This window comes from Cotesia glomerata, linkage group LG2, assembly GCF_020080835.1.
Source record: "Cotesia glomerata isolate CgM1 linkage group LG2, MPM_Cglom_v2.3, whole genome shotgun sequence".
In the NCBI taxonomy this organism is placed as follows: Eukaryota; Metazoa; Arthropoda; class Insecta; order Hymenoptera; family Braconidae; genus Cotesia; species Cotesia glomerata.
In genome coordinates, this window is record NC_058159.1 from 6,195,074 (window position 1) to 6,219,265 (window position 24,192).

The 24,192-nt window shown below is 28.9% G+C and overlaps 2 long non-coding RNA genes across 3 annotated transcripts in view; both read left to right on the forward strand.

The window, feature by feature from the left end:
* The window catches only part of LOC123259584, a 92,281-nt gene that overhangs the window by 48,141 nt on the left and 19,948 nt on the right, over nucleotides 1–24,192 (forward strand). The gene's annotated exons all lie outside the window — the stretch shown is intronic.
* On the forward strand, nucleotides 1,613–17,067 carry LOC123259582. Of its 2 annotated transcripts, none has more exons than XR_006508273.1 (4): nucleotides 1,613–1,629; nucleotides 14,529–14,611; nucleotides 16,756–16,869; nucleotides 16,953–17,067. It is a non-coding gene; the product is annotated as an uncharacterized LOC123259582 (long non-coding RNA). The 2 variants fall into 2 exon arrangements; XR_006508272.1 differs by having other exon boundaries at nucleotides 1,615–1,629; nucleotides 16,750–16,869.

A 24,192-nucleotide genomic window follows, 5' to 3' on the forward strand; every position in this document is an offset into this window, starting at 1 on the left:
GTCAAGCCCTTTCGAATTGCGCCAACCGCGATGAAATCGGTCGAGCCGTTTAAAAGTTATGAGAGGTTTACATACGACCACACACATAAACACACACACACACACACACACACACACACACACACACACACACACACACACACACATACGGACATCATCGCGAAAACATTCAGGGAAGCTTCCTAGGACCTCAAAACGTCAAGATCTGATGAGTACTCGATTTTCGGAAAACGGGGTAAAACCAATAACTTCCCGATTTTTGAAAATTTTCAATTTTCTTAGCGGGAAGTTAATAAATGAATAAATAAATAAATGAAAATTCCATATCTTCCATCTTCAGTTAATTATTCAAAAACGGTAATTTACATACAACATTATGTAATTGACACTTATTCACTGAAAAAAAAGTTTTTTACGCTTCAGGAAACAGTATCGCTACAGTCACTATACGCACGTCACTATACAGTCACTATACGCACGTTGACTCCCATCGATATAGAGATCTATATAAATTTCACCACGTCGATTTACTCTACTACTTTACCCGCAATAAAAAAATCAATAGTAATAACGTAACTATATAACTATTCTTGTCTTTACCTATCAATTGCAATTGTCAGCGATAAATAACGAATGATAAATGACAGATGGCTAGCAGATAGAAGATAATGCCAAACTACATGAACAGTAGTCGATATTTAAATGTATTTTATTTAATTAGTATAGTTAAACCACCAATTTATAGTATGCTAAATCCAGAAGATGTCACGAAACCCATTTCAGGCTATACACGCTTTTAGATCGTGCGTGACTTGATAGTTCGATAATGCTAAATATATTATATTATTTTTATATATTATTCAGTCACTTGAATTTGCATCCTTAGAATTAATAAGTCGGTATTTTTTTTCTTTTTTCATTTAATAAAAATTCAACCATAATTAAGATTAAAATTTCGTGTGATGTTTGAAATTAATCTTTAATATGGAGAGGCGTAATGCGCATTCGCTATTCATCTGCTCAACTCAAGATTTGTTTTTGTCATTTTTTATTTTTAAATAAATTTTTTAAAAAATTTGCATGAGTTTAAGTTTAAGTAGGTCGATTTATGATTCAGTGTAAAATACAATGCATAAGAAGTAATGAGTAATACAAACACTTGAGCTTTATATATATATATATATATATATATATATATATATATATATTTACGTACACACTATCATATGTAAAGATGTAACGCGACCTTATTTATACTTTTTGTCATTTATATTTATCAGCTTTGTGAGTAGAACTTATCGAACAAAGAAAAGTTCCTTATATTTATTTATTATTTATTTATTTTATTTTTTATGTATCTAATAACTGTATGACTGCTGCGTAATAGATGTGGGATGATTTTACTCAACGATGTGCGTATTAGAGTACGCCGAGTTGTACTTTATTTATTTTAAAGTTAACAACAAGTGGAGGAGGGATAAGAGATAGTTAAGAAAACATATGGAGTGTTCATATTTTTACGGAAGATCTCAACTCCCGTATGCTCAAGATTCGCGTAAGAGTGTTTGAATAGTGTAATGCACACGTGCGTCTTATGTTCACCAGTACAAAGTGCGAAGCGCAATTACCGTAAGTTATTATCTTACCCTGTGAATCACTCTATAATCAACGTTGTCTTTCCCTATCTATTTTGTTTCTTTTTTTTATTTTTAATTTCGTCATTTACTTTTCTTATGATACATATATTATTCTTTAGATTTTTTTTAATATTGATAATTAATATTAATAAAAAAAAAAATTTTGGAAATTTAATTAGTAATTTTTTATGAGGGAGGTAAATTGTTAAAGTTGAAAAAATTTAAAAGTAATTTAATATTTTAATTTAAAAGTAAATGAGTAAAAAATGGCACAAATAACACTTAGATAAAAAAAGTATACAGTAATTCCAGAAAACCCCAATGTAACCACCAAACACGTTTTAGCCGTAAGTTTATCCCACCTGTCAGGTCACGTAGACCGTAAATTACCCCGATCGTAAATAGGCCCCGGACGATTTTCTCAATATTGCTCTGTGCAATAATACCTATACTATTTATTGTTTACTTAAATGTTTATTATTATTATTATTATTATTATTATTATTATTATTAGTATATTTCATGAAAATCTAACTATTGTAGCCGTCCTCATGGCGCAACTTTTGAAAAATTTAGTCATTTTCTAACTCAGTTTGTCGAGCTAAGTCAGAAAATGTAGTTCGTTCAAGAATTTATATATATATATTTACACGATATAACGTGGCTTGTCAGCACGATAGCGTTCTTAATTGATATCCGATTCTTTTCAAACTCAACATGCTTTATCTATTGATAAGTACCAAGGTTAAGTTCGAAGATGAGCTTAATCGGGCGAGTAATTTGGAAGTGACAGGATTTTGAAATTTTGAAAATCGTAAAAATTGATGTTTTTCATACTTCAACTTGATATAATTACTGAACTATACAAGATATCGAAATTCGGTGAAATGCATCGTAAAGCTCTTTCATTAAGCATCAATTTTCTTTACTTGAAGTGAAAATAGCTTTAATATTACTCATTTTAAGTCATTTAAAAGAAACAGTTTTTACTGTTGCAGCCGTTTTGTTAGAATTGTTGGCTGTATTATAGTATAAATATGATATAGATTTTCGTGTAATGTATTCTGGGGTAGATATTTGTAATTTTAATTAATAACTAACGAAATAAAATCTACTTCCATTTCGGCTGTCGAATGGCCTTTTTTATTATTATTATTATTTATTTTTTATTTTTTATTTTTTATTTTTTATAATTATATCAGCACACAGACAGGAAGAAGATAATTAAAATGATAAATGAATATTAAAATTGGCAATAACTGATTCAACTCACGTAATGAAAGCTCGACGACAGGTTTATCCAAGCAAGAAATACAAGAATAAAAAAACTAAAAAAATGATTAAAGGAGCGATTACTGGTGGCGATTCTCGTCGTTTCTTGTCGCATAGCATGGAAACGATTGGTAATAAATGAGTGCACCTGCACGTGCGAATCTTGTCACATGGCTCGTGCTGTCTTAGCTCTTTACTTTGCATTTATATTTCTTATTTTATCCCGACATTATTTATTATTGATATTGATATTGATTCATTTATTCCCAATTATCGGTTATTATCACTCAATAACTCAATTACAAATATTAACAATTTTCCCGTATAAAATAATTTTTATTATTCAATCTAAGAGAATAAAAAATTTTTAGAAAAAATACATCATGAATATAAAATAAATTTTTTATATCGATTTAGTCAAAGGTAAAATTTAATTAAAATTTTTTTAAATTAACAAAAATAATATTTAATAAAAAGATAAAAATTGTCAGTTCATTCAAAATTTTTTACGCTAGAAATACGGTACGAAAATAAAACTGGTTTATAGAATAAAAAAAAAAATTAACAAGGTCACGTCTTACGTAAATTAACTTTTAATTTTTCTGAGAATGACACGGGGATCCATTAAGAAAAAAAAATTCGTTATGTTGTCAAAATAAACTCGCGATGTCTTTTCTTAATTATTAATTATATTTATATAAACATTTAAAATAATATTTATTTTATTAATACATTGCATAGTTATAATTCTTATAAATTCTATGGTTCAAATGTTTGACCGTAAAAAAAACTATTCACAAACCCGTTACAATTTTTTATTTTTCAAATCAACTCTGTGGTGTCTTTGTAAGTGGTAAAAAAATAATAATTATTCAAAGGACATATGGATCGAAATCCTTCACCACATAGCGTTTGTATTTGCTTAGTAATGATAATGATGATTATCTTTAGTGTTTTCTAAATGAGATTTTCGACGAAATAAATTGGAAGGATTCTGGGATTATTTTTTTTATAGTCAGTTAAAACGTGACTAAATTTCATAAAGAGTAGTTGTGTGAAGAAGGTCACGGTCGGGTCCACGGAAATTCCATTTTTTTTTCTGTTATTTTTTTTTATTACTTATTTTAATAAAAAAAAATCTCGAGTATTTTATTCCATTGATAAAACAAAATAACAATTATCAGAGCGATTAAATTAAAAATTTTTAGTTTTAATAAATTATTAAAAATGAAATCTGTAAAATAAAAACTGAACTCATAAATTTTTGGACACCAACATAGAATATCAACAGCAAAAATCTGAAACAAAAAATAAATAAAATTGAGTAGCAATTAAAATAATAGCCAAGTTAAGTTTAATGACAAAATTTCAAAGCTCATGTCTTCTTATCAGGCATAAATTGCAAACTCCGACTAAGTTAACCCGTGACTCTAATTATCTCATCTGCAGAGTAAACTTGCAGCTCAGAGCTTACATTAACTCGGTGGCCCGGGGTATTGAACCAAAGATCAAAGTTTGAGGCGAAATTGCAGTTAGACTGCTCTTGGAAAGATCACGTGACTTTGCAAAATTATCCGCTTACAATAAATTACTTTATTTTATAATTACTTCTGCATTACGTTATTATACTATTTACTACCGGACTTTTATTGCTCCTCGCTATTATAATTATAATTATAATTATAATCATAATCATTATCATAATAAATTATAATTGTTACTCTTTAATACAGTTATTAATGCCCTCACATTAATAACAATTAAGATTTTACATATGGTTAGTTTAAACCGCGGTCTAATAATGTCGCAATAAGTCCTCAGTTAATCTGTTGGTGTCCAACTAAACCCAAGGCTACCGAAGTACACACACTCATTGTCAGTACAGCGCAAACGTATGACTCAGTTTGGACACAGCTGTTTATTGTAGACATTTTATAAAAAAAAAAAAAAAAAAAAAAAAATACAACTATAAAGAAATAATTCAAAAAGTTCATCCAAATATGTATCTCCGGAGAATTTATCTTAAATGTGATCTGTATCTGCACAAATAATTTTTATACTTCAATAAAATTTTATTATTTGTCATTAAATAATTTATTTTTCCTTTAAAAATGACGAAATCGGCTTTAGATTCTCAGACGAGAGTGGAGTATAACCTTCGCGCTTAAGGCATAAAATAAAAAATCAAACTCGGTGTTTTTATGAGCTGCCTTTTATGTATCAGTATCGATTTGTAATTTCCGGGTGACCTCGAGTAAATTTACTTTTTTAATTTCCTCGATTTTGTCTCTCTGTGTAGACGCAAACTCACTCGAAAATTGTTGCAATATTGGCGAGGTTTCAGCCGAATAATTGCTACAACTTGCGAGTTAGTGACCTTAAACTTGGACGTGGTAGTGTGAGACTCTCAGCACAATAGAATAAAATGTATAATCTGCATATAATATACGTATGAGAAGCTCCTATAGAGTACACAGTCACACTAAAAAATAAAAATTTTATTTTAAAAATGAATACCTAAGATTTTAACTCTCTAGAAGGGAGATGATTCAGCGATCATTCGCCACCTGTCGGAAATTTTCAACACTACTTTCAGTCGAAAAATTACATACGGACATATATGACCGTGTCAGGTCTGATATGGGCATAAAAAATCATATCAAGCTAAATATGTCAATATATGAACATATCAGGATATATTAAAAATTATATATGGACATAAAAACAATTTTTCACAAAAGTTAAAAATTAAAAATCTAAAATGTAGACAAGAGACTAAATAGTAAAGAGTAGAAAAGACTTATTAGCAGTAACCCTTCTGTATATATTCTGTTAATATGTACTCTCGAGCATGTAAGGAGGAGTTGTATCACTTTATCAAATTTGTGAGACGGGACTGTATTGTGTGGGTGGGTGTGTTACACTTTGGTTTCACTTTCCGGCAGCGGCACGTGGAAACCTACTTACCTCGAGTGCTCTCTTGGCACGATACTCGTAGATGATAGATGAGACGACATTATTCAGCTACACGTCGTGCCTTCCGGATTGCGGATATATTGGTTAACGTATAAGCAAGCGTTTACACGTGAGAGCGTGGGAATCGTTCTTCTTGTAATCTTTACATGACCTTCTTTGATTTTATTTACTGAATAATTGTTTCATAAATATATAATAGGAGCTTTTACTATAGCTAAACGTTTGATTTATTTAAGATTGTTTGTTCGTTGTTCACCTTTTGTAGGTAGGTTTTTAATTTCTAAGATTGTAGAGAATTCGAAAATAAATCGTAGTATTTATAAACACTCTCAAATTTTTTCAATTATAGACTTTTTGATTAATGATAATTAAAAAATAAAACTACTAGTGATTGGTTTGATCTTAAAAAAACTTTCAAGGTTAAAAAAATGAATCATTAGATAGCCGAATGTTAAAAGATAAATATTTAAAATAAACTCGCCCGATAAGTTAAAAATAAATTTGGCACAGCAACAATTAATTTTCTAGCATGATAATTTTTCGGAGGAGACTTTCGGGATGTCATACCGGTGCGGAAGTGATTATGATGTTGACTGTAAGCTACGAATTATGTTATATTAGTGTCACTTATTTTGGCTTGTGCTTATTTCAATAACAATAATTTAAATTAACAACAATATCAATAACATTGTCGTACATTACTCATTTTATCTCATTTACGATGTTGTTTATCATCGCGGTTTATATGAAATGACATTATTTACATAATTTTTAGGTAATTATTTGTCAGTACTTGTTATTTTACTTAATAACTCAATTTTTAGTTATTTATTTATCTTTTACTTATAAACGATAATAATTTATTGTTAAATCAAGCGGAGTAACATCACAAAATTAATATTTATTTATAATTTAATAAATAAAAAATCTAAGAATCATGACTTAAGATTATGATTAGTAGTATTGAATGTTAAAACGCAGACACAACTCTATTTATAAATCGTAAGATATTAATCCATCATAGAAATCGGTTTGAGATTAAACATAAATCTCATCGGATAGAATAAAAAAATTTTAAATGTTCTTGAAAATAATTACTATTATCTTTACCATGATAGGTATTAAAATTTTTTTTATTAAAAAAAAAACAAAAATAATAATAATTATTATTATTATTATTATTATTATTATTACTCTAACTTATTATTATTATTTTAAGGTGATAAATCCCGATCCGAAATTCTTGAAGAATCACAAATTTTTTATTATTACTTCTTCACTATAACATTTTATCGGTATGAGGTCTCATACCGTCAGAGAAAATTTAGGTGAAAATTAACAATAAAAATTCGTTTCGACAATTATTGCTTAGAGAAAGATGTAATTTTTTCACTCAGTGTAACTTTTTTCAGTAACCGAAAAATAATTCGGACAGCCCAGACCAGTGGAACTTAATAGGTAACTGAATGGTAGTTACGGGCAGTGTCTCGGATAGCTTCACTGGTAGAGCATTTGGCGCGTAACCAAAAAGATCCAGGTTCGAGTCCTGGTCTGGGCTGTCTGGATTATTTTTTCGGTTACTGAAAGAAGTTACACAGAGTAAAAAAATTACATCTTTCTCTAAACAATAATTGTCGAAACGAATTTTAATTGTTAATTTTCACCTGAATTTTCTCTGATGGTATGAGACCTCATACCGATAAAATGTTATAGTGAAGAAGTAATAATAAAAAATTTGTGATTCTTCAAGAATTTCGGATCGGGATTTATCGCCTTAGAAGAATAATAATAACTTAACACCGATCTTCGAGTTATATATATTAAACACCTTAAATAATAATAATACTAATAATCTTGAAATAAAAACATCCAGAAATTAACTTATTCCCATGATATGAAATGAAGGATCCAGAAGAAAAATGATGATAAAACCAATCTGATTAGTAAGTAGTGATGAACCGATAATGATAATGATAACCCTCGAAAATGTAAGTATCCAAAACTCATCGGGAAGTAATAAATCAGTTTCTTTAGTAGTAGTGTCAAATGATTGTTATCTATCGATAAACGATTTACACCTTAGTGTGCAGCGGTGGCCAAGATTGGATTCCTGCTGCGCGAGCGTTAGTTTTTGTTCTCCTCTGGTGTAACTACTTCTACAAGCACACATCAGTGCTATCTGTATCCACAAGATATACACAGTGACAATAGCAGTATACATTGACAGAATTTTATCCACATTACGGCCACGTATGCAGGAAAATACACGTAACAATATGATAAAAAATAACGAAAACGCAACCGGTGTACAAATAAAGCCAGCAATGTATCACCGGAGCCTGGCCACTGGAGACCGGGAATAAAAGTTACACACACAAGTGACTTTTGTTATTAACCATAATGCACAATTGTCCGTCTGTGCCCATGCCCGTGTCCATGTCCATGTCCGGGTATCTCGCATTGTGTTGCCCGCAAATGGGGATGAATGGACCTAGTTTTATGTGTGCCTTGCACTGGTCAAAGAAAACTCTGATACCAGTTGCCAGTTCCTATTCCTATTATGCCTTACTGTTAATTTATAGCCACCGCGCTGCATGCTCCTGAAGAAAATTCGTTACGATACTTTACCGAGGGTACTAGGCGTTAGACATTGGACGTATCTAATAGCTAATATTAACTTTTTCCGTTCATTGTACTTCCGTAACATCGCTGTATATTTTATTATCAAGTGAAGCTTCTTCGAGTACGTTATATTCTATGCAGTATCACCGAATCTTGAGAGGTTTTTAGGTTAATTTTCACGCTTCATAAATTCGTAAGATGCACAGCGAAAATGAATAAAGATACGTTTTTCCTGCAGTTAATCATTTCAACGTTGTTTAGAGCTTTAAGATCAATCATTCATTGTCCTTTTTTGTATAAAAAAAGCGATAATTTAATATAATAGATCATTTTTGATTTAAAGTTAAAATTTTTAATAAAAAATTAAAAACTGTGTATTGCAAATAAAAAAAATTAATTCATTCGTTATTGAGAATTTTTCATTTATTGTGACGCAATTTCTGGGAATAATACTTTAGTTTTCCACACTCTTGTGGAACTAATTTTCTCGTGAGTGTGACTTGAGGGAGCTCATCAACAAGAGTTTCTTCTACCCGAGGGATCATTACACCTATACACAATAACCTTTTATTGTAAATTTAGTAGCTTTGAGTTTAGCTCGCTATTTTTATTCTTGCATTCATATCTCTTTCGCTTTTTGTTCCGCTGAGTCACCTGGGACGTTTTTTACTATTTAATTTACTTTTGTCACTTTATATTTTTCACACGTCCTTCTATTAAATTTAACTGTAATCACAGGGAAGAATTCTATCAAGGGAATAAATTTATAAAATAAAAATGATGGGAATCTGGGGTCAAATAAACCAGCTAAAATTTTAAAATGTTTAACAAAAATTTATCTTTTAAAATTTGAATTAAATAAATATAAAAAAAACTATCAGTTTAAAAATTAAGCTAATAATTTGCGCAGTTTTAAATGCGTATACGTAAGCACAGATATCGATAATCAGTTACTGAAACTATAAAAAATGATAATACGTCAATCACATATCTACAGCGTATTGATATGTTTATATTGCGACGATTAATATGTTAATTGAATAAAATGTAAATAGTTCATCAGTGATAACAGATGTTATATCATTTAATCATAACATAGGTCAGGATTTTTATTTATTTCGTCAGGTCATGGCGCACGTACATTTATAATCAGCGTACCAGGAAGTTAAAAAATTATGATATGACTCGTGCCTTGATCTCTGTTGATATTTTATTTTGTTAAGATCAAGTGCTATCGCTAACACCCCGGAAAATATAATTACCAATATTTATGTAGATTAGATTGTTTTAAATATTGTCTCAAAAATATATATGGACTGTATTTAATTTTTAACGCATGAAAAATTTTTTTTATATAGTAATATATGCCCATAAATAATTTTTGACTAAATTTAGTTTTGAAAGTTTCCAATAGATGGCGCATGATCGCTAAGTCGTCTCGTTGGAAGAAAGTTATTTTTTTAGGTATTAACTTATAAAATAGAAATCATTTATTTGACTCTTTTAAGGAGCTTAATTAACATGAATTTAGTTTAATCAACTTTTAAACCAAATTCCTGTTCGATAAAACATTTTAATTGATGTAAATTTTTTTGTAAAAATTAAAAAAATTACTATAAATTAATTTTTTATCCCCATAAAGGGGGGATGTACTATCACTGGCTAAATTGGAAAATTCATTGAATGATATTTGATAATTTACATTTTAGAATTGCACGCATCATAACGCATTTACTATAATACATAAAGTTAGCTCAATTAATGGTAAATAAACCAAAAACAATCAGACAAAAAAACGAATCGGTAATGACCAAGATGGAGGATGAACCGATACGAGCAAGGTGTTGCTTAGCACCTCGGTAAGGCTTGTTAGCTTATAAGGAATAAAAATTGCAGTACATATACGTATCAAAGAAAACTAAAGACCGGCATTGCTGAGCAAGGCGAGACGTAGACGTCCTTTTCCACCTGTACGAGTTAAGATAACCGACAGTCACTCGAATCAACAAAAAACAAGATTGCGATAAGGGATCAGTCCGGAGTAAAGGCTACCATACGCATATACCAGCTACAGAAGCAAAATAACTGCAGTTTGTACTACAGGATGGGATGCAAGTAAGAAAATAAGTAAAGCGTCTTTTAAACTTACACGATTAGTTTCTTTTACTTTGCTACTTTCAGTATAAGTGGCGCTGATATCTATCCTATCATTGTAGTCAATTCTTTCTGTGCAAGTTTTAACTGTTGTTCTTTTACTTGAACGATTTTTTTACCGATTCAACAACGGCTATTAGCTTTGTCAAGTTTTTGAACGCATGAAAAAAAAAAACCGTGTACTGCTAGTTGGTAAAGATTAGAAGAAGAATCTATATTTGTAGTAGCACACTGAAAAAAAAAATTAATTTCAATTAAAAAAAAAATTCTTGAATCAAGAAAATAATTTTGAAGAGTTTCATTGTCTTAAATCAAGATGAAAAATTTTTTAGTTTAAGAAATCAAGAAGATGAAGTTCTTAAAAATTATTTACTTGATTCAAGAAAATTTTTTTTTCTGTGCATGTACAAAAAATTTTGCCGATAAAATTATTAATAATATTTATTGACCTCTGATGTGGAAAAATATGTATTTATATGCACATTTTAATCGGTTCTAATATATCTGCTGTTAAAATTTTAAAAGATTATGTACAAAAAATAATCGTTTCCTTAAGTTGCTTCTGCACGTGTAAGCCACGGCGTTTGCGTAATAGCAGTAGTTCTAGATCTGACGTGGATTTCAGTATGATAGCTACGATAATAAGTGTCTATACCCAGCAGAATGTAGAGCAAGACATGCCTTAATTACTAGAATATATATTGAATGTCGCGTAATCACAAAGTTACAACCTGTGGGTCTTATCAAAAATTCAAATGTTTTTATCTACAAGTGACAGGAGCATAGTATAAAGAAAGTTATTGCTCTTCTAGTAGAATATTTTATTATTTAAATCCAGGAGTTGCTTGATGTAAAGACAAATACATAAAACAAAAAGTTTATTAATACACAAGTAACAATAAGTAAGGTTAGCTTAGTATTCAAAGCATTGGTGTCACTTTTTACACTTTTGTTGGGAGTTTTCAATATCACAAAGATGATAATAGTACACTTTATTTGCCGGTTAAAAGCTCGCAGTGCTACTAGGTCGAATAATAAATATATTGTGATACTACTGGGTGCTTACAGATGGCACTACGTGTTGGTTCGTTTCTTATGAGTCATTTTTGATTCAACAGAAATTTTTGTAATTGCATGCCTCATAAGCGAAGCATTGAGATAGTGTACTCCCGACATGTCAAAAAAAAACAGCTTTCTCGAAATTGAAATTGAATTTTTTTTATTTATATCCCACTTACAGGATAATATGAGTGCATTTATATCAAGTCAAATAATCTGTCAAGCACATAAAATATATTTCAATAACAATTATTTTGTTTAACATAGTAAATAATAATATTAAAAATAATCTTTCTTAGACATCCATGTGTCTATGTTTTTGGATCCGTGTAGGTGGCAGGGAAATTAGTCAAAAAAATTATCGTACCGGAATAATTTTTTTTTTATCATCTAAAGTGACTCACTGCGGACTTGATCAATTAATATGAGCTTTCAATTCACTGTTGTTTAATTATTATTTATAAAAAACTAAGATACGACTGTGTATTTGTAAATCTATTTAAATACATTTTTTTGCTCGACGGGCAAAAAGCGTCAACTTTCGGCCCGCTGCGCTAAACGAAGTTGCCCCTTTCTGCCTTCGTCGAGCAAAAAAATAGTATACACTCCACGGGAAGTAAATAAGAAAGCCTCAGATCACATGTTTGTTGACCTCGGTTTCGCCTCGGCCAACAATTACATACGATCTGAGACATTTCTTACTTTACTTCTCTAGGTGTATAATATACTATTATTTTACACGGAGAGAAAAATATGGAAATCATTCCTATAATTTTAATGAAATGTTTTCCTATACCATTTTAGGAGCGATTACTTAAATTATGAGAATTGTAACCATCATTTTTGGGAAATGTTACTATAATTATGGGAATGGTTCCTATAATTATAGGAACGATACCTACAATTATAACTGTAATATCAGCATGATTCCCATAATATGTAGGAATGGTTCCCATAATATATAGGAATAGTTTCTATAATATTATAGGAACCATTCCTATAATATTATAGGAACCATTACTATAATATTATAGGAACCATTACTATAATATAATAGGAACCATTCCTATAATATTATGGGAACCATTCTCATAATATTATAGTGATGATGCCTAATAATATTGAGATATTTATCATTACAACTCAAGTTATTTGTGACTTCGATGACCACATTGAAGCATTTGAAATTATTAGTAATTTCGATAATTTTACTTGCTTCCCAATAACATTATTTGAAATATGTAAAATAAGTAATATGGTTCATATAAATAATAAAAGTTACGTACCCAAAAGGTGGATTTAATAAATATTCAACACATGTATTGTAAATAAATAATTTGTTTTAAAAATAAAAATGAAATTGTAAAAACAAACAATGAATTTCCATATCTACCTTGCTCCTCTAATTGTATAGTGAGAAAATATACCTTTTATTAGAGAAACTTTAGAATCGCTACAATATTTTTCAATATTATCTAACACAATAATAACTGAGTTGGAATAAACAATTTAAGATTAAGTCAACACGTGAATAAAAATTATGAAAAAGAAATTTTTCACTCTAGTGAAAGATCAATTTTTATTTACAAAAAAAAATTTATTAGCAAAAATACATATAATAATTACTGTATATTTTTGATGTGATTGCTCCATTATTATGAACATAAACATTTTTCTATTATTATGTGCGTCATTTCCATAATATCTTAGGAATCATTCCTATAATGTTATAGGAACTATTCCCATAATATATTGAAGCTATTCCATTATTGTATAGGAATGTTTCGAATAAAATATGGGTATAGTTCCCATAATGAGCATAGGATTGATACCTATAATGATCATTTTATTATAGGAACCATTCCCATAATTTTTGGAAAGGTTCCTATAAATTTCTCTTCGTGTAGTATTTTTTTTCCTCACCTTAGAATTATTTTTGTATTTTATTTTAACCAGTTTTATTGTGGAAAATGAGGCGTGCACTTTTGGATTTTCCAAACTTTTTATGTTTTTCCACGATTAAAGTTAATTTTTTTAATAGATATTATCAAACTTATGATGATTAGTTTAGATTAGTAAAATTCTAAACAATAAAATAACACTCTATTTTTGGAGCTTGTGCTTTTGAAAGTTTCCATGTTAATAAAAGTTTAAATACGATAGTAGTTGGATAGTTACGAACCATCGGTGTATAACTTTTGTCTTTTTATCTTAAAATCGTGTTGTCTAGGTTCGTGAATATTCTGCGTTATATGCACAGAACAAAATCCTTGTTTTCCTTTCATTGCACACGAAAACTTTATCAAACTTTATCTTTCTCTCTTCTGTATACCTACCGAAATGAGAAAATATATCTATACATATGTATATAATATATATAATAGCATTTGACAAAACTCGTTCAAGCGTACGTCGCAAACATAATGCGATCTCTTGATTATTCAGACTTTGGTTGGACTAAAAACTACTTTTGTCTTTATTCGGGAAATAAACTTTTAATCTTTATGTATAGTCGCTCTCTTTACATGCAAAGATGTCACTTTAATTAAGAATTTCTCTGTCAGTGGGATAAAAGTTAACAATTTATAATGTCGAATCAAAACCTTCGCTTGTTCAATTAACGTATTTATTTATTATATGCTGTGATATATTATATGCATTTCATTTATCCAACTTGATTTTCTTTATTTTGCATCTTTAACCTTTGATTCGATGTTTAATTATTAGTATGTAAATAAGGAAAGATGCAATAATTTTTAATCGTTAACATGAAATGTTGGATTGTAGCATTGATGTTTTATAGTGCAGATCATTTTAGTATAAATACTGACAATTCAGAGAATTTAAGTCATTAAATTATAAGAAGTGTCTACTACTGTCTCGAAGAAATTGTAAGTTTAATATATACTTAATAAATATTTTTTTTAATTGTAACTATACACGGAAAAAAGTAAACAATAATAAATAACAGTTATTATAATAAGTAATGATCAACTGCTAAAAATTACCATTTCAAACAGTAAAATCGTGATTTTACTATTCACTATATAATATTTACCATTTAAACGTTACAATTTACTCTTTACATGGAAGAAAATATTATTTCAAACAGTAATATTCGTTATGTGAATTTCAAAAATATTAAAGTATAATAATTAAGAATTCAGACTTTGATATTTATCATTTCGTATCTAAAAAATGATCTTATGATATGTAAAAAGTATAAAATAAAGTTAATAAATTTCTAATACAAGCAACGTCAATATTTATAAAGTAAAATGGTAAATTTTAAACGCAACGCTAAAAATTAAACTGTAATTATTGACTTGCTTGCTGTTAAAATGTATATTTTAAAAGTATAATTTTTACTGTTTGAAATGTTAAATTCTCCCAGAGTGAGACCCCCTTCTCATTCATCTGAGTTCCCCTTCTCCTCATAGTATGGACTATATATTGAAATGGCAATTTTTACTGTTTGAAACTGTAATTTTTTAAGATGAAAGAGTCGTTATTTACTATACACGGAAAAAAAATATCACTCTCAGAGCCATACTGTAATGCTACTGTAGCTATCCTCACTTGACTAACTGTTAGATTCTTACTAGAGCCATCCAGTAGATCGCTCTGACTGGAATACATTAGTTAGCAAAAATAAATTTTTTCTGAAAAATTATTTTTAAAAAATTGCATTTATGATTTTTTAAAATTTCTACATGTCAAATTTTTTTTTCATTTTTTTTACCATAATTTATTTTTAAAAAAATTCTAAAAATTATTAAATATCTGCTAAATTAATTTTCAATTATATTTATTAGTGATAAATAATTTGGAACCATGTTTTTGTTTAAATTATAATTTATTATGATAATTATCAAAATTTTTTATGTCATTTAATTTAATTTTTTTATTCAATCAAAATTAAATAAATAATTTCAAATTCATCAATTAATAAATATAATTCTTGAAATTATTATTTATAAATATTATTATGTACTGAAATCATTATTTATAAATATTGTTATTCAGTTAATAGATATTAGTACGTGTGTATGTGGTTATGTTAGACGGCGCCGTTAAAAAATGTAGCGATTCTAGCTAACTAAAGTATTCCTACCAAAGTCATACAGTATTGCTACTGTAGGAAAACGTTTTGCTGTCGCAGCGCTCTACGAGTAGCTCTCTAGTAGATGGCTCCAGTAGCAATACTATTTTTTCCGTGTGTGACAGCTACCCCGTTTGGAAAAGGTTTATATGTTTCAAAATATATGATTAAATATATTGATATTATAATGTGATATATGGAACGATATATAAAATCATATCTATAATTTTGCCACAATGATATAAAAAAATATATTGTAAATAAATATATCATTTTCATGTATAAACCATATATTCATCAATATATTTGCTTCATGTATGTACGATCCATACGTGTATCGGTATAACTTTTTATATAATGATACCTTATACTTAAAGTAATGTATCGATAAATATATGGTGTCACATATATTCTTCATATATTGTACATGATATATTATATATGGTTTTTATGTATTTGGTAATATAGCGGATGATATATACTAAACAATATATGGATCACCATATATTAATGAATATATTATTTAAAATACATGGTTCCATATATAGAATAAAGTTATACTTTTCAATATAGACAATTTTGCCGCCATATATTCATCACTTATATGCAATATATTGTATAATATATTTTTAACGATATATAGTATTTTCATGCGGGACTAATCACTTATTTTGGATATTAAATTACAAATTGTGGCTTTTATACTTTATACATTAAGTTCTGTATTACTTATATTTTTGCCACCCCGATGTCCACTTTACTGTTTGAAGCTATAAAAATTAACCGGAATCCGAGTGAATATTACAGTTTACTTTTTTCCGTTTATTAATCAAAAATTTTTATAAAAATAATTTTGATTTTGAACAAAAATTTTTTTTTTTTTAATAATTTTGATTTTTGGTTTATGCTAATACTGTCCAAATTTAGTTACAGCCTATAATTGACGGTTAAGTTAACATGTCGAAGCTCTTAATCAACTTTTTTTTCTTTGCATTGCTCGCTATCATGATTAATCCGTCTTTGGGATGCAAAGGAAACGGAGAATTGGTAACAAAAATTTTATTTTAATTGATCAAAAACTGCCATTCAATAAAACTTTTTTAATGAAAAACATATAAATATTGTTACAGTGCAGAGACGATGGTGAGTGTTGCAATCACTTTTGCGTGAGATCCATGTTCGCTCAAATATGTGAGCCCAGATGGGGAAAATAATAATTTTTTTCATGTAAAACTTTGGTTAAATGAAAATAATTCCAATTTATATTTTTAAAGTAATGATGAAACTTTTTTATATAATATTATATATTTAGTTAGAGGCTAAGAAGCCGGCTCGATACCACTGAATCAATAAATTTGAACTATTTATAGTCGGTCCTTTAATCTTGTTAATTTATATTAATTTTTCTGGTAATAAAATAAAATATTATATTATTTTTGCCGACAAAGATATAAATACAGTGACAAATACGAGTGATGTACATGGATAGTAATTAAAGTGAAACATTATTCATTATTCCCGGAAGGCTGTTATATAGACTGATCGTTAAAATAGTGTTCCATGAATAACTGCTGATTATTGTGATAGCTTCTATCTCCGCGGTCCGTGGCGCCAAGGTTATTACCGGATCTTCGTAGTATCTAATAATTTAATATTGATGACAATTTATTAAATTATTTTCAATAATTCAATAATTAATCAGGTGTTTATTTTATCTTTACATTCAATTTAATTATTTAAAATTTTTATTAATGTCACTTTTACATTATAAAATATTTCAACTAAATTTTACATTCAAAATTAATAATTGCAATTGGTAAAATTATATACAGCCAAAGCTTTTACATAAATATTTATATAATTAAGGGAGGAGGAGAAATAGAGTATCCTACACCCTAAAAATTTCATTAAAAAATTTTTTTTTCGCTCAAAACTTCTTACAGTTTTCAAAAATATATTTTAGCGTAATTTTTTGCAATTTAAGAGAAAAAATTTTTTTTATTTAAAAAAAAATATAATTTTTTCCCTCGTACATTATAACAAAGTAATAAAACTACAAAAAGGGGTTGTAAATAAATTATCCTTCTGTGTAGTATATTGCTGTACTATACGCTTCGAGTATGACCGTTTAGTACAGCTAGGGGGTTTACAAGTAAGCAACACTAGTTTCCATACGATATAACAACCCATACAGAAACCCGTGTAAATTTAATGACGGATGGAATATAAGCAAGCATCGACTCAACCAATAGAGTTACGATTTAACGCTACGGAAGCTCGTATCTTCTGGTTAACACACCGAGCATCAACATCAACAAATCTAAGGATGTACGGTATAAACGTACATACAAAACGAGCGAAAAAAATCTTAAAACGATTTTAAAATAAAAAATAATAAATGAATTCTTACACTGCTCTTAACGCATCGATGCTTTTACCCCGTCGAGTTGGAGCCTCGCCAATGAAAATCTCGTAAACTTTATTCTCGAGTCTTCGAACATTGCAGCGCTTGACGAAAATTTTCAGTGATTTTTCACAAAGTTATTTTTTATTTTATCACTTGCAATAAAATTCAGACCTTTATCTCATCGTTAATTGTTGAAACATTAAAATATTTATTACTTTTTATTTAACATTTATTTTTAAGACGTTCTTGCGTGCATACTCGTTACTTTTAGATGAAATTTTTATTTTATGTAAATATTTAAATTTTAGTATCGAAAATTATTTATATATTTTAATAAATGACGCGATTTTTTTTAACTTATATTCTTGGTTTAGAGAATAATCAATTTTTATTTAAAATTCATCCTTTTTGATTGCCATTTATTTTAAATTAAAATAAAATTTAATAATTAATTTAAATTAACATTTTTATACCCAATAATAATTTATTTAACATTAATAATTAATAATTTAAAAAATTATTTTTATTATCAAGCTAAAAGTAATCAAACTGAGTTTGCACATGACTAATTTTTTTTTTTTTGGATAAGACATAAAAATAAACTAAATATATATTTTAGAATGTATCAAATTGATAATATCTTATTGATATTTTTTCAGTTAAAGCTCCGAAAAATTTTTATTACAAATTTTTTTATTAGTTATTTTATTTAAGTAAATAAAATATAACAATTATATTATTAATTGATTAATTTAAAACTTTTTAAGTTATATCTCAATTTTATTTTTAAATATCAACTTATCTTGCAAGTAAAAAATTATAAACATTTATAAAAGTTCTTAAGAGCATAATTTCCGCGTCAGTGTTGATGTAAATTCAAAAAATAATTTTATTCAAGAGCATAAAAAAATTTAGACGCACGTCTTGCGATTATTAACTAGCAGCTTACAAAATATTCTCATAATAAAATTACAAAAAAAAGTTTGAAAAATCCAAAAGTGCACGCCTCATAATCTTATTTTCCATAATAAAATTGATTAAAATAAAATACAAAAAATACTTTTAAACCTATGGCGCCATTGTCCACCCAAAAAAGAAAGGTACTGCGCATGAATTGTAAACGAACCTTATTTACATAGATACACGGAAAAAAGTAAACTGTAATAAATAATAGTCGATTTATAATAAGTAATGATCAACTGCTAAAAATTACTATTTCAAACAGTAAAATCGTGATTTTACTATTCACTATAATATTTACCATTTAAACGTTACAATTTACTCTTCACATGGAAGAAAATACTATTTCAAACAGTAATATTCGCTATGTAAATGTCAAAAATATTAAAGTATAATAATTAAGAATTCAGACTTTGATATTTATCATTTCGTATCTAAAAAATGATCTTATGATATGTAAAAAGTATAAAATAAAGTTAGTAAATTTCTAATACAAGCAACGGTAATATTTACAAAGTAAAATGGTAAATTTTAAGCGCAACGCTAAAAATCAAACTGTAATTATTGACTTGCTTAGACTAGTAAAATGTATATTTTAAAAGTATAATTTTTACTGTTTCAAATGTTAAATTCTCCCTAAGTGAGACCCCCTTTTCTTTCATTTGAGTTCCCCTTCTCCTCATAATATGAACTATATATTGAAATGACAATTTTTACTGTTTGAAACTGTAATTTTTTAAGATGAAAAAGTCGTTATTTACTATAGTGACAGCTACTAATCACTTATTTTGGATATTAAATTATAAATTGTGGCTTTTACACTTTCTACATTAAGTTCTGTAATATTTATATTTTTGCCACCCCGATGTCCGCTTTACTGTTTGAAACTATAAAAATTAACCGGAATCCGAGTGAATATTACAGTTTACTTTTTTCCGTATATATATATACAAACGGTTAGTTGATTTTTAGTTTATTGCTAATTATAAATAAACTACATTGAATTAGACCGTGATCTTCGAAAGGACTTAGTTTTAAATTATACTGAAGTGTACAAAAAATAAATGGACTTGATCAGTTATCGTGACAACACCGGTTTTCATACATACATCTGACAGCCGGACGTCCACGGAATAATTTTTTTAAACATTTCATTTATTTATTGAAAAAGCAAAATGTCTTTTAAAAATCTCATAAGTGTTGAAACTAGTGTTTTTCCATTACATTTATATGTAAATGTTGTTTTACAAGTGTGATAGAAAATAAATAGAGACAATTTTAGTTCAAGAAATCGCTTGATTTTTGCAAGGCGAGTGTAGAGCACAACCTTATCCACTTCGCTTATGAGGCGTGCAAAATTAGAGGAATTATTTATAACGATTAAAGATTTTCTGTAAATAATATGTTTTTGAAAGCGCTGACTATATAAGTGATATGTCGGCAATATAAGTTTTTACAGAGGATTTCGGCACTGCGATATCTAGATTAAAACTACGGGGAATATGAGTATAGCAGAAGAGGGAGACCCTTTCTACGAGACGAAGATTAGCTTGACGCATGGCCACCGAGATTGTGTGCAAAAAGGATAGAAGGGAACGAGAGAGAATTCCCCAGAGCCCTCATCTACCGCATGCTATATACATCCAGACTTATATACTCCCTCTTTCTCTTCCTCCATATACGTACGCTACCCTCATTCGATATACCTCCCTTCGCCCTCTTTCCCTTATGGAAAACCAGTCGCCGAGTTTATCAGCTCTCATACAACACTCGTAAAAAAATAAATAATTGTCTTGCGCAATATAATTTTAATTCCAAAACCGATATTGTTTAGTGCTATATTTCATTTAAATTCATTTTATTCATCCTACAATTGACTTATCAAAAATTTTCGAGCAAATTTTTCAATCTGATTCAATATAAGTCAAACAATAAATTACTCTGATAAAATTTCATAAAAAAAAAGCAAATTGGATTTTAATAATTGAATATATTTCAACATTTTTCATATCACAAAATCGAATTGACTTCTCAAAACGAATTCAACCTACGTATTACGGTAGATGGTCTGTCGAAAAAGGAGCAAGAGAGTGAAGAGCGAGGCGTAAAGAGATAGGTAAGCACACAGAGATACTTCCAGTAGCAGTAGAAGTAGTGAGGATGTTGGATGGAGAATGTAGAATGTCGGAAGACCAGAAATTTAACTCAACTCGCAAGATATTTGACGCAAGGCAACGTGAAACCGTGACTTGAATTTGAATATCATCACTTTGATCACTTCAGACATACGAAACGTCGATCGAAAGCATATAGTCGTCTATCGTCTACGGGTTCGAGTCATAGGAGTAGTAAAGTCGAACCGTGAAGAATATTTTGCACAAGACGAGTCTCAGGTGTGAGAAAGTTCGAGTAAAGGGCGATAAGATAACCAGAGACACCAGGTGGAACCGATCTGCAGAATACTTTTTCTCTTATATTTCTTATGATTCACTTTTTTTCGAATTTTTCCTGTCACTTGTTACTGAGTTAAATATTTAATGTTAGAAATTTTTTTTTAAATCTATATGATAGTTAAAATTTTTATAAAAGACAGAATTTGATTAGTAGTTAATTGAATTATAAACTAAATGCAGATAAACGTTTTAAATTAGTCTAAAAATAATTTGTATTTTAGAAATCAACTCTCTGATAAGGAGACGATTTAGCGATCATGCGCCACCTGTCGGAAATTTTTATTAAATAGCATTAAATATTGAATTTAAAATTAGGTATCTCGAACACAAAAAAAATTTTCGGTTTTTTTCCTCAAGAATAATCTATCCAGCCCTATCTTTATAATCCTTCTTTAATACTTCATATCCTTCGCATTTTTTATTATTTTCATTTTTTTTTCACCGAACGGTAAGAAAATAAGAGTTATCCAAGCGTGATATTGGTTTAGTTTCTAGGCTTCAGATATCAAGCAAGCCATGAGAATAAAACTTATCCTTTTTGGTGGTTAAAAATCTTCTTGTGTGTAAAAAAAAATTTCCAAGAGTTCTGAGCCAAGAGCCCAGTGAATCAACTGTACTACTATAAGTATAAAAATACCAATCGAAAATCCGACAACTCAATTACAAACTGGGGAAAAAACTTGTTCCGTTAGATTACTTTTTTTTTTTTTAATTAATTTGTAAATGCGTGTGCTAAAAGCATGAGGTATTTGTCAGCGGTTATTTGAGGCGTGCAAATATTTTCAGCTTATCCAAACAGGTAAACATGAAAGCTCAAATCATGGGATGGATAAATCAAAAACATTCATGTTGAGTTTGAATTTTTTGCATATATTCTAAAAGTCCATGCCATCAGAGGTTCAATAATTATTATTTAGACAAAGGGCTCAGCTTTGTTTTTAATTTCCTTTAGTGTAATTTTTTTGCTTCTATTTATTCGCTACTTTTTTTTTTTTTTACCTCAACAAAGTTGAATCGAGAAAGTGCTCAGTATCGGAAAATAAATAGAATAAACCCATAGCTCTTTTACCATTTGCATTTATAGTGTTTGATGTTTTTTACATCACAAGTAACCATGTCAACTGGTATTTTTTAGTCTGCTTTTTTTCGTCTTTTATTTTCTTTGAATCATACGAACAGATAACAATAAATAAATATGTTCAAAATAATCAATGTCGGTACGAAAGGGTTCTCAACTAAAAATAATTAATGGATAAAACTATAATCAAAATAACGATTAAACTTTGATAGAAGCCCCTGGGGCTGAAACTGAAAATATCGATAGAAGACTGAGATACACATAACTAAATTGTTATCGGTTTATATCAACGCTCGTAATAGTTATAACGGTTTAGTTAAAACGAACCCGCATGAGATGTTTCTCATCAAGTATATATGTATATAAGCATAATACACGCATATGAGACTTAACTGGTTTCGCCGTGTGGAAGTTTAACGTGACGACAATTTAACTATGTAACGACGGAACCTACCTTCACTGGTTTTATTATTCCCGTCGATAGGACGATGCGTGATAACCAAGCAAATCATACGCTTCAGGACTCTGACGTTAAAATGTATATAGCTTAAAAAAATCACATGTAAAGAAGTGCAGGTATATTTGTATAATAGTCTCGTATTATGCATATGTACGTTACGTTGGTGCATTGTCAAACGATTCAGCCGACCGATAATGCACTGCTATTTTTAACTGTCAGTTTTACTGTGTGATTATTATCTCATTATTATTTTTTACCGTCAGGTAATATTATACCATTGATTTTATAATTTTAGTGTTACACACCCATGAAGAAATTTTATGATCCGCCCATATATAATTTTTTGATAAATAATGGTCCTGAAAACCTCCAACAGGTAGCACACGATCGCTGAGTAATCCCGTGTAAAAATCGTCTGATATCATGATAAGGTTCATTATGAATAATATAAGACCAATAAGTGCGTATGTGAAAAAATAGTAAGTAGTTTCTAAGAACCTCCAAACGTCGAGATCTAATAAAAAAATGATTTTTGGAAATATATATTCGTTCTTTCCCAACTCCCTTAAAATTTGCTTTAATATGGCTCTTTACCGTAAGATGGACGGTGGCGTTGTTTGCTCGGTGGGTCTGATATACGTGACTGAATAAAGTAGTCAGTACTTGTCTCGGATAGCTTAACTGGTAGAGCCCTTGGCGCGTAACCGAGAGATCTGGGTTCGATTCCCAGTCTGGGCTGTCTGATTATTTTTTCAATTACGGAAAAATTCCCACTGAGTAGGTCCCCCCTTTCCCCTATCCGTTCTTTCCCAACTCCCTTAAAAATTTGCTTTAATATACCCGTGTAAAAATCGTCTGATATCATGATGAGGTTCATTATGAATATCATAATGAATCTCATATTTTGACACAAATATGAGATTCATATAAAAGCCATATTAATATACATTTGATACCCGTAATAAGTAAAATATTTATGGGAGCAAATTTTTTTTTTTAACTGGATTATAAA